Source organism: Oncorhynchus mykiss, chromosome 2 (assembly GCF_013265735.2).
Source record: "Oncorhynchus mykiss isolate Arlee chromosome 2, USDA_OmykA_1.1, whole genome shotgun sequence".
Taxonomy (NCBI): domain Eukaryota; kingdom Metazoa; phylum Chordata; class Actinopteri; order Salmoniformes; family Salmonidae; genus Oncorhynchus; species Oncorhynchus mykiss.
Genome location: NC_048566.1, coordinates 36,341,516 through 36,354,739, shown reverse-complemented (window position 1 = coordinate 36,354,739; position 13,224 = coordinate 36,341,516). Strand labels below are relative to the sequence as shown.

General features: G+C 40.8%; 1 protein-coding gene across 1 annotated transcript in view; it reads left to right on the top strand.

Annotated features, from left to right (window-relative positions):
- LOC110488840 (protein FAM110B) overlaps window positions 1-13,224 on the top strand; it is a 56,728-nt gene that overhangs the window by 1,051 nt on the left and 42,453 nt on the right. The gene's annotated exons all lie outside the window — the stretch shown is intronic.

The window sequence follows — 13,224 nt, the reverse complement described above, 5'->3', positions numbered from 1 at the left end:
TTCAATATTCTGTCTAGGCCCAATGGGTAGTCGCAAGCTTCACATTCTGTCTCAGGAGACTTGATCTACCTGGATTGCAGGGCAGAACAACGCTACAGTATGGCTAGCCTAGTATCTGGCATCTGTTGGAATTAATTGCACCATAAACTCCATGTTATTTAAGTCTTCATTGTAGGCTAATTCAAAATGTACCTCTAGGGTGAGAATATATTGTTGTAAATGCATTGATTGACAAGATATCCAACTGGAATGTTCTCTTTAAAATTATTTTCAATTCAATATCAAAATTGTGTTATGGAAATGGGTGTGTTTTTGTCAGTCCAACCAAAAACATTTCACCATCCCTTCAACATCGAATGTGTGTTATGGAAATGGGTGTGTTTTTTTGCGAGTACAGACAAAACATTTTGTCATCAATTTCATAATTATAATTTCGTAATGTCTTGGGTGCTGACACCATGTCACGAATAGCATACTGTACACAACCTATTTGTGCTTGTTTACTTTGACCTTAATAGTCTGAAATTGTGTTTAGTGTCTCCCAGTAACACTTTAACCCCCACAGCTTGCCAGATACATTAGTACCATACCACTGAAGGTGTCTGGCTTGTAATTACTGTGGTGGGAAATGGTATGGTCATTGAGAGCTGTTTGCTTCTTTAAAAAAAATGAAATGCTCATAACAATTAGTGTAATAACACATACGAGAATGAGTAGATCGGGTGCTGCTGATGATTATCATGTTGGGTGTCATAAAATATTTAAAGGAGGTGAACTTTATTGAAAAAGTGCTCTTTATATGAAGGATTTTGAAGCACACAATGACCATTCATGCAATGTTAACATTCTTATTAATTTACAGTATTGTATATTGTACTGTAAAAGTTGTAATTAATCAAAGGGGATTAGGTAGTTTAGCCTCTGTCTGACCTGCCAGCACCTGTATGCAATTTACCACAGAGATAATAGCTGCATGAATAAGTTATGATGAATACCAATCAAATGCCTGTGTTGCTGCACTTCATGCCCCTGGGGCTTGGGTACACACATTGGCATGGGGAACCAAGTGTCCCTGTATGCAGCCTTGTACTCATGGGGAACCAAGTGTCCCTGTATGCACCCTTGCACTCGGTTCCTGCAATGCCATAAAAGATTGAAGTGCAGCACGATAGTGAGACACACACACATACACACACAGAGGTTTGCTGTGCCTATTTTTAAAATAGTTCTTCAAGGAATATTGCATAATAGATTTTTCTAATTTACTTGAGATAAAGCGTATGATAAAAGTCAGGAAACACACACATTTTAAGGCCAGGACAAAGTTCATTGAAAATGATTTCCCCATCCAAAATCTATTTGTCTGGATATGAACAATTGTATAAGTGGCCCAGCGTACTTTTATGGGATGTTCCATTCGATTTCAATCACTGTTCGACTACACCCCATTTTGATTTGAACAAAACGTTCTATACATTTTTCCAATGGAAGAAGTGTTCAGAAAGTAACTTTTTGGACCTGAATGCCAAAACATTAGGAGATAGAGGTCCTCAAAATTGACCCATTTTGCATACCCCATCCTACCGTGAGACATCCATGTCTTCATCTCTGGAAAAGATCAACAATTGAGTTTGATATTATATTTCAAAGCTTACGAACAGAGTTGTCAAACTATTTTATCATTTCTTGAAGAATGTTTTAAAATATATTTTATTTCGATTGTTTATCATTTGCGTTTTTAGATATTTTACATTAAATGTAAAGAAAGAAATTATAAAATAGTTTGACAGTCCTGTTTGTAAGCTTGATATTAAACTCAACCATTTATCTTTTCCAGTGATGAGGACATGGATGTCTCATAGTAGGATGGGGTACAGTATGTAAAATGGGTCAACTTTGAGCACCTCCGTCTCCTAAATTCGGCAGACTCGACAGCCTTGGTTTCTCAAATGATTGCCTCGCCTGGTTCACCAACTACTTCTCTGATAGAGTTCAGTGTGTCAAATCGGAGGGTCTGCTGTCCGGACCTCTGGCAGTCTCTATGGGGGTGCCACAGGGTTAAATTCTTGGACCGACTCTCTTCTCTGTATACATCAATGATGTCGCTCTTGCTGCTGGTGAGTCTCTGATCCACCTCTACGCAGACGACACCATTCTGTATACTTCCGGCCCTTCTTTGGACACTGTGTTAACAACCCTCCAGGCAAGCTTCAATGCCATACAACTCTCCTTCCGTGGCCTCCAATTGCTCTTAAATACAAGTAAAACTAAATGCATGCTCTTCAACCGATCGCTACCTGCACCTGCCCGCCTGTCCAACATCACTACTCTGGACGGCTCTGACTTAGAATACGTGGACAACTACAAATACTTAGGTGTCTGGTTAGACTGTAAAGTCTCCTTCCAGAACCATATCAAACATCTCCAATCCAAAGTTAAATCTAGAATTGGCTTCCTTTTTTGCAACAAAGCATCCTTCACTCATGCTGCCAAACATACACTTGTAAAACTGACCATCCTACCAATCCTCGACTTCGGCGATGGCATTTACAAAATAGCCTCCAATACCCTACTCAACAAATTGGATGCAGTCTATCACAGTGCAATCTGTTTTGTCACCAAAGCCCCATATGCTACCCACCATTGCGACCTGTACGCTCTCGTTGGCTGGCCCTCGCTTCATACTCGTCGCCAAACCCACTGGCTCCATGTCATCTACAAGACCCTGCTAGGTAAAGTCCCCCCTTATCTCAGCTCGCTGGTCACCATAGCATCTCCCACCTGTAGCACACGCTCCAGCAGGTATATCTCTCTAGTCACCCCCAAAACCAATTCTTTCTTTGGCCGCCTCTCCTTCCAGTTCTCTGCTGCCAATGACTGGAACGAACTACAAAAATCTCTGAAACTGGAAACACTTATCTCCCTCACTAGCTTTAAGCACCAACTGTCAGAGCAGCTCACAGATTACTGCACCTGTACATAGCCCACCTATAATTTAGCCCAAACAACTACCTCTTTCCCTACTGTATTCCATTTATTTATTTATTTATTTATTTTGCTCCTTTGCACCCCATTATTTTTATTTCTACTTCTTCCACTGCAAATCTACCATTCCAGTGTTTTACTTGCTATATTCTATTTACTTCGCCACCATGGCCTTTTTTTGCCTTTACTTCCCTTATCTCACCTCATTTGCTCACATCGTATATAGACTTGTTTATACTGTATTATTGACTGTATGTTTGTTTTACTCCATGTGTAACTCTGTGTCGTTGTATGTGTCGAACTGCTTTGCTTTATCTTTGCCAGGTCGCAATTGTAAATGAGAACTTGTTCTCAACTTGCCCACCTGGTTAAACAAAAGTGAAATAAATAAAAATAAAATAAAAATCTTTTAGGTCAGGTCCAAAATGTAACTTTCTGACCACTTCATCATGGGCAAATATGTATGGAAAGTTTCATTAAAATCAAAAGGGGTGCGGTCAAAAAGTGATTGAAATCAAATGGAACGACTCTTATGCAACGCGCTTCAGTCATGGCATGATGCTCTCATTTGTATGGTTTGGAAAGTTCATTAAGTTTGCCCTCATTTCAATCATGGAGAGCGAAGCCAACATTTTGGCAAGTCTGGTCTATATTTGGACACATAAGTGTGTACATTTATTCTTTCCTCTCTATTGTGGCTAAGGTCATGATGCCAGTGTTTGCTTCAAGGACTCAAATTGCTACAACATGACTCCAAACTACATCAAACACTTTCAGGAAATAAAAAGAGACATGTCGTTGTGGTCCGTGGATATGAACCAAATTACCCAGGACGCTTAAGTTAAATACACGTTTGGTTTATCTTATGTTTTTCTTTTCAGCTTGGTTAGTGCAGATATGTACTCCATGTGTTTCAAAGGGCACATAAACCCAAAGGTCTCAGGACTCAATTCTGAAATCTAATGTGCATTGGAACCAAGATAACCCCAAGAAAAATAGGATTGTTTGATGTCTGTTCGGAAGAAATGTTGTTCCTTTGAGCCTTCCCTAACCCAATAAACAAAATTTTGTCACAAACATCACATGATTAATTTAGAAACCCAGTGACTCCAAAATTGCAAAAAAACTTCACTAAAAGAAAGCATTCCCTTCCCTTGTGCCATCATACTTGAACCCAATTTATAATAGAATGGAATAAAATTAAGGAGTCATAGTTTTTGGGTTGTCATTTTAGCCAGTTTAGCAGAACCCTTTTTGGGGTCACCTGATAGCTTTGAAATGTCTATTTTCTGCCTGTCTCTTCATAGAGTGACCCATTATGGTGTCCGTGGGAGGATGGGCATCATAATTGAGGCTCTCTCCATTTTGAAGTAGTCCGTTTTCTCCTACTACTACTTCTATGAGTTAGCAAATAAACTGAAAGGGTGCAAACTGCCACCTGGAAAGTGTTGTTTGAACAGGTATAAAGCCAAGGTTGGCAATTAACTGCCACCCGCAGTTAAGGAATGTTTGCTCACGAGTATAACGAATTGTCTCATCCCTCTTGGTGACCTAGATGGAATTATGTGATCCTTCCTTAACCCATAGTAAATCCCACCCAGTTGACTACTTCAAAATGGGGAAATTCCTCAATGGCGCTGCCGCAGATTGATATAAAGTTTAGTCGTCGACTTCGTTCTAAGGGAAGAAAGAATCTGATTGGTTTAGGGGGCAGAACAATTTAATTGGTTTCTATATATTGGTCAGAACCTGGTAATATCAGGACGTATGGTGGGACATAAACCTTACAACTTTAATGACAAATTTCTCTGAACGGGAAAAAAAACATCACCAAATTCACTGGAATACATGACATACATTACATAGATGAAGAAACAATGCTCAGAGATGCAGCTACATACTACTTGTCAGACATAGAGAACTGATACCATGTACTTGTTGTTGGGGTGGGATTGGCGTGGGGTGTGGGGGGCTTATTCAACTAAATATTTTGATAAAGTACATGGGAGCTGGCTTACTGGTATATTTGAGACCTAGCTAGCTAGCTCTATTTTATGACTCAACATTAGTATAGCTATCTGCTAGCCAACTAGCTCTGTTTAGCTTAGCATTTTACATTGGTGCCCCCCGGACAGCATAACTGTCCATCCAATTTTCTTTTTCATATAACTTATTCAACTTAACATTTCAATAAAGCAAATGTTAGCTGGCTTACTTGTATATTTGACACCCAGCTAGGTAGCTCTATTAATTCAACTTAGTAGCTAAGAAGTTGCTAAATGTTTAGCTAGCGTGCTACATTTTCCGCTTTGCTTCAAGTCAGGAGGCCAGTTGTAATCTTAGAGATATTGTCAAATTTGTCTGACTACTGTAACACAATAATGATTTCAAAACAGTACAACTTTTAACTCAAAGTTTTATTTACAAGATTCTCTTATTCTCAAACCTCCGCCATGTTTTTAAAAGTAGTGCATCTGTTAAACTCCACCCATTGACCTTTTAGAAACCAATCGGATTTGTTTTGCGCTAAACCAATCACAATATTTTTGCCGTTGGAACAAAGTTGACTACACTTTATGTCAACCTGCAGCACTGCCCATGTTAAAACGGGCTTTTGGGCACTGGAGTCCTCTATCTATCTCTATGTTCAGACCATATTTTTGTAGCTACCAAAGCCACTGTTTGTATACCCCCCACGGTGTATGTGGTCTCTATATATTAAACATTCATTCTAAACAGCACTGTAGGACCATGCTCACACACTCATGAGCAACTGGAACGAGCTGCAACAAACACTCAAACTGGACAGTTTTATCTCAATCTCTTCAATCGGAGACTCAATCATGGACACTCTTACTAACCACAAGATCCCTGGCAAACTGCTAGCCTGGTAAAACCAGACTGAACGCTGTGCTCAAGTTAAACAATGGTGAGCGCAGTATTCAAACTGGTTTAACCAGGCTAGCAGACTGGTACCATCTCATCCTATCCACAACATGCAGCCTAGTGATCATGACCCCTCTGACTGTGTTCAATTTGAAAACAAATGCTGTCATGTAATGCCACGTTGTCATTGTCTCCTGATGTAAGCACTGTGCTCACTGACAAGCCCTGACACCATGTCTAATAGAATGTCAGTCACAATAATATTGTGACAACATGAAACTAAAATAAGCTGTGGAGATAACAATGTTGGTTTGTAGAGATGCTCAAACAACAGTCTACACTTCAGTGCATTTCAGAGTAATGTATCCTAAGTTCCACTTAAGTTGTATGTTCACTTAGTCTCCCATTGACATCGATGCCTACTAAGGGAACATTTTGGAAGTTCGAATTATCTCTTACGAGTAGGGTTGCACATTTTGGGGAATATTCAGAGGTGGGAACTTTCTGTGGGAATTAACAAGAATATATGGGAATTAACGGGAATATATGAGAATTAACGGCAATATATGGAAATTAATATTAAAACCATTAAAATGTAGATGTTTTTTTGCATTGGATATATTTACCATATCATATGAAGACAGAAACATAAACATTTTATAATTGCAAATGATTAAATCCTTCCAATAGAAATTTAAAAAACAATTTAGATACGTATTGAACTTTAATTAAATGAGTTGACTCTTCACATGGGAAGATTTCACTGAACAGCAATAGAAAGGGAATATTGAATGATCCCCAGAGATCCATCGCATCTCCCAAAAATGTTTTCAACATACATCTGTAAAATTATAGTCTAGAAACAAAAGCTTTGGTTGTCTTCCTCTCAGGCTTCCATGTATTCTCCCTGTAACTCCTCAATGTCCACCTCTTGAACATCAGACTCTGAGGCCTCAGCTTTACTGTCCCTTTCCAACCTGTTGCGGATGGCTCGTTGTCAGGCTCAAAAGCTTCAAATTTGCCCTGGATGGCCACCAATTTTTCAACCCTTGTATTGGTTGCTTTGGTGTGTATGTCCCAAACAAGGACCAGTTACGCTCTGAGGCGGCTGATGTTGGTGGGATTTGGAGGATGATGGAAGTAACAGGGGAAAGAGCCTCAGATCCACAAAGTCCCTTCCACCGGGTGGTTGATGAGATATGTTGGCACAACTGCCATATTGCATCTCCATCACAAAGCCCTTGCTTGGAAGTGTACTTCACCAGACTGCCAAGAACCTTGCCCTCATCCAGGCCAAGGTGGCGAGACACGGTAGTGATGACACCATAGGCCTTGTTGATCTCTGCACCAGACAGGATGCTCTTGCCAGCATACTTGGGGTCCAACATGTACGCTGAGGCATGCATGGGCTTCGGGCAGAATTCTTCATGTTTTTTGATGTATTTCAGAACTGCAGTTTCCTCTGCTTGGAGCAACAGTGAAGTGGGCAGGGCAGTATGGATTTTTCTCTTACATCTACAAGCAGAGTCTGAACATCAGGAGTTTCAGGCTGCTTACCACTCTCTCCCAAAATACATAATCCAGGAGGATCCTCTTGATGGGGCTGTCCATATCGTCAGACTGTGATATGGCAATTTATTGGAGAGACTCCTTCCCCTCCAGGAGACTGTCAAACATGATGACAACACCACCGCAACGGGTGTTGCTGGGATGCTTCAATGTGGTGTTCTTATTCTTCTCACTTTGTGCTTTGTGAGGTAGATTGCTGCTATAACTTGATGACCCTTCACATACCTAACCATTTCCTTGGTTCTATTGTAGAGTGTATCCATTGTTTTTAGTGCCATAATATCATTGAGGAGCAGATGCATGAGCATTACAGCCAATGGCTGTGATGTGAGGGTAGGACTCCTCCACTTTAGACCAAGCAGCCTTCATGTTCGTAGCATTGTCTGTCATCAGTGCAAATACCTTCTGTGGTCCAAGGTCATTGATGACTGCCTCCAGCTCATCTGCAATGTAGAGACCAGTGTGTTTGTTGTCCTTTGTGTCTGTGATCTTGTAGAATACTGGTTTAGGGGTGGAGATGATGTAGTTAATTATTCCTTGCCCACAAACATTCAACCACCCATCAGAGATGATTGCAATACAGTCTGCTTTCTCTATGATTTGCTTGACCTTCACTTGAACTCTGTTGAACTCTGCATCCAGCAAATGAGTAAATAAAGCATGTCTGGTTGGAGAGGTGTATGCTGGGCGAAGAACATTCAGAAATATCTTCCAATACACATTGCCTGTGAGCATCAGAGGTGAACAAGTTGCATACACAGCTCGAGCAAGACATTCATCAGCATTTCTCTGACTACATTCCTCCATTGAGTCAAAAAAAACGTCTGATTCCAGGAAGGCCATGAGCTGTTGCTATTGATAAGGTGTCTGATTCATTATTTTCACCTCGAATAGAAGTAGAGGGACTTTTGTCAGAGGTTGCTGTTGTGAGCGCTGAGGGAACTTTATGCACTTGACCAGATGATTCTGCATCTTTGTTTCATTCTTTACATATGATTTGGCACAGTATTTACAAATGTACACAGCTTTTCTATATTAGCTGCAGTGAAATGTCCCCACACATCAGATAGTGCCCGTGGAATTTTCCTGTAAAGATTAGAAAACAATGAGTAAAAAACTAACAAATACAACTCCATGTACAGATAAATAGTTAAGCAGTTAGATTAAACAACTCCTTTGTAAGATAAATGTTTTAAAATGAAACATGTATGGAAACAGGTGAATTAACACTCCTCAGATAGCAGGCTCAAGCAAGCTAAAACCCCAATGGTAGCAAAAACTATCTAGCAAAAGTTGTTAACAAGTTAGAAATCATTTAAACACACTTTGCTCTAGGCTACTATTTACTAGTTAACATAAAATCATTTAAGTAATATAAAATATATTCACCCCACACTGTATTGTAATCAAAACCAGAAAGCATGTAGTCCTTGGCTCAGACAGTGTAGTAGTGTGGGCTCAATAGCATCTCATTAGTGTGCAAGATCTTGAGAATCAGCTGTACATGTGATGGAAGAATGCACTGTGCATGCAGAGGGTTGCAATTCCATTGAATTGGGGATAGTTTAACCAAAATATGCCACAAGACCTAGAATTGCCTTACCTGTATCCCTCAAAAAAAGGTTCCCTGTTATAAGCTAACTTTTTTTGATGAATTTAAGCAAAAATCCTCAAATTCCCAGGCTTAGCTTCCCATGTAACATTTCTCGGAAATTTCCCAGAAAGTTTCCGACCCTTTGCAACCCTACTTAATAGTCAGAGTTGTTCTTCCAATGTAGAATACATTTCCCATTAACCTATTATATATGTTCAGTTATATAACCATTAGCATACCAATTAATATAATTTCCCATTAACGTTCACAGGGATGGTTCTTAGAGAGTAATAGAGGCCTCCTGGTATTTATCCCATGACCACAGAGCCTAGTTAATGTATACTCAACAGACATATAAACACAACATGTAAAGTGTTGGTTTCATGAAAATAAATAAAATATCCCAGAAATATTCCCTTGCCAAGATAATCCATCCACCTGACATGTGTGGCATATCAAGAAGCATGATCATTACACAGGTGCAACTTGTGCTGGGGACAATAAAAGGCCACTATAAAATGAACAGTTTTGCCACACAACACAATGCCGCAGATATCTCAAGTTTTGAGGGAGCGTGCAATTGGCATGCTGACTGCAGGAATGTCCACCAGAGGTGTTGCCAGAGAATTGAATGTTCATTTACCATCAGCCACCTTCAATGTCGTTTTAGTGAATTTGGCAGTACGTCCAACCAGCCTCGCAACCACAAACCACGTGTAACCACGCCAGCCAAGGACCTCCACATCCGACTTCTTCACCTGCTGGATCATCTGAGACCAGCCACCCGGACAGCTGATGAAACTGAGGTGTATTTCTGTCTGTAATAAAGCCCGTTTGTGGTGAAAAACTCATTCTGATTGGCTGGCACTGGTTCCCCAGTGAATGGGCCTGGCTCTCAAGTGAGTGGACCTATGCCCTCCCAGGCCCAGCCACGGTTGCGCCCCTGCCCAGTCATGTGAAATGCATAGATTAGGGCCTAATGAATTTATTTAAATTGACAGATTTCCTTATGTGAACTGTAACTCAGTAAAATCGTTGAAATTGTTGCATGTTGCGTTTATATTTTTGTTCAGTATACATATACAGTATGGCTTATATTATGGCTCTGTGCCAGCAGCTAAGCTACTGTATTATAACAAGAGTTGCGTGATACTATGTTAGCCTCAGGTTAGCATTAGCGCTAAAGTGTACAAGGAGGGATCATTGTCTGTCAACAGATCACAAATTGGGACAGCTTGGGGAAATCTCTGTATGTTTTGCCCACCTTTTTCCTTTCACGGAAACCAAGAATGTCAATTATTAATTAATTATTGTCTCCTTGTGCTTTATAGCAAGAGCTGTCTCAATACTGCACTGTACTGACTGGGTAACTGGAAATGCAGGTTACATAAGACAATGGCAACAGATAGAAAGAACATTTCATTTGCATAAGCCCCTAACTGAATGAGACAGATTATGATGCATTCTGGCATTCATTTGTTTGCAGAATGAGAGGTGTGTCTCACGCCCACTTGCTCTGCTCTCCAATGCAGCATGTATTACAGCTATTAGACTCTATTCAACACCCCATTTCTAATCTCATACACATCTATTCACTCTCTCTATCTCACAGACACGCACACATATACACAAACATTTATTCACCACCACACATCATGCACACAATTAAGCAAGAAGGATTGTGGTGTGGTTTCTCAAATAAGGCCCCAAAAGGTCATGTTCTAATCTAACACAGTTCAAATGCCAATGGTTGTTACTGGTTTGTTAACACTGCCTCCCTAAATCCAATAAATGTCAATGTGAATAGGTGCACTGGCATATTTCTACCTGAAGATGGCACTACCTGCCCAAGCAGGCTACATTTCTCAGCGGTGACTTCAGAACTGCCTTTTTACTAGCGTTTACATCTCTGCATGAACTCATAGAATAACAAAGACTGAAAGCTTTCTAGTTAAGTTATATTGTGAGCTATATGGTGTGTAAGTGATATTACATGATCATCATATCTGTCCCTTGCAAGAGATCAAATGAAGTATTTACAGCTCATTCTCAAAAGCTCAAACTGAGGACCTGACAGTGGCGGACTCCGTTTGCTGAGGAAGACCATATAAGCGTTTGGTCTGGAAACTGATGGAGTTTGGTCTGACAATTGAGGAAGGTCCTAATTTGGAGACCGTAAAGCAGAGGGTTCCAAGGTGTTCCACCGGGCTGACCTCTGGCTGCTGGGTTGACCCATAACTCTTTCCTCAGTACCGTGAGAGGTGTGCTCAGGGATTATGCTATAATGCCACATCTGGTATACCTACAGAGATGAGAGAGAGAGCTTAGGCTTTGAAGTTTAAAGGAAGGTTAAGAAGTAGTGAGAGTAATTTGGCACTTGAAAGTATTGGACTCTCACTCTAAATCTTGGTATATATGGGTGTGTATTGTTTCTGCCCCCAAGGATTTGGAGAATAAAATAGAGATGATTTCAGTCAGTGGTCTCTAAGGGCATAGTTTTCCATCCAACTTGATGTTGAGACGTTGAATTATACTAATATCCACTAGAGGGCCTCGTTGACCCCCCTTGTTGTCATGATGGGCACGCTGAGGAACCTTTGCTGGAGTTATGACTTCATCCTCAAGGCCAAGGATGGGGGGGAGACAGCTTACCTCAGTCGCGCCTGCTCCAAGGTCAGTTTTGATATGAGCTGTATATCACCATTCCTCTGGATATTTATTTTCAGAAAACATGAGCTTCTGATATCACCAATTAGAAAGTCTATCACAGTCTCAAGAACACACACACACACACACACACACACACACACACACACACACACACACACACACTGAGTGTACAAAACATTAGGAACACCTTCCTTATATTGAGTTGCACCCCCTTTCGCCCTCAGAACAGCCTCAATTCATCGGCGCATGGACTCTACAAGGTGTTGAAATCATTCCACAGGGATGCTGGCCCATGTTGACTCCAATGCTTCCCACAGTTGTGTCAAGTTGGCTGGATGTCCTTTTTGGTGGTGGACCATTCTTGATACACGTGAGAAACTGTTGATTGAGTGTGAAAAACCGAGAGGGATGCAGTTCTTGACATACTTAAACTGGTTGTGCCTGGCACCTACTACCATACCCTGTTCAAAGGCACTTAAATATTTTGTCTTGCCTATCCACTGTCTGAATGGCACACATACACAATCCATGTATCAATTGTCTCTCAAGATGTAAATCTTTATTTAACCTGTCTCCTCCCCTTCATCTACACTTATTGAAGTGGCTTTAACAGGTGACATGAATAAGGGATCATAGCTTTCACCTGGATTCACCTGGTCAGCCTGTCAAGGAAAGAGCAGGTGTTCCTAATGTTTTGTACACTCAGTGTATATTTGTACACTCCACACACATATCCATATGTCAGAACTTACACACACACACACGTGCGCGTGGATATTCATAGTTCTTTCCAAAGTGCCCGAGCAGAGTTGAGAATGTGTGAGTCAATATGGATGGATATGAGAGCGGACAGGTTTACGACAGCCAGCAGGGCACTGCAGCATCAGACCAAGGCAACATTTGAATATTGCATTAGAACATCCAGGACCCTGCAGGCTCTGCAGCAGAGCTCCTGCCCTGCCCTGCCCAACCCAACCCCTCTCTCTCACCGGGGGAAGACACCGTGTGGTGCAGCCTGAGCCTGGAATCTGTGGAGCTCAGGGAGAGAATAGACACCATCTGGGTTATGACTAGCCTCAATTTCCAGTTTTTCACATAGTTGTAGGTATAGGTACTATTTCAGAAACAATGGTTTGACTTGTTGAGACTAGGTTATGGCCATTCTCTTGTTGCCCTCGTCTCCAGCCTACCAAAACCAGAATGTTTATTTTGAAACAATGTAACCACAAAATCATGTCCTGTAAAATGTGTTTGGTAAAACGATATACCGGTATTAAAAATGTGTAACATGTAACGTAATAATAATTATAATACATGGGACTTATATGGCGCTTTTCAAGGACCCAAAGTCGTTTTACAATTGTAGAAATTAAGCATAAAAAAGGAATCAAAACAAAACGACATCAGACTAAACAAAAACATGAACAAAGAGAGGGGTGGGTTCAAGGAAGGGAAAGAGTGTGATGTATCAGTGTATGGGGAGGGTAGGGTTGGGGTTTGGATACGAACCCTGTTTAGGG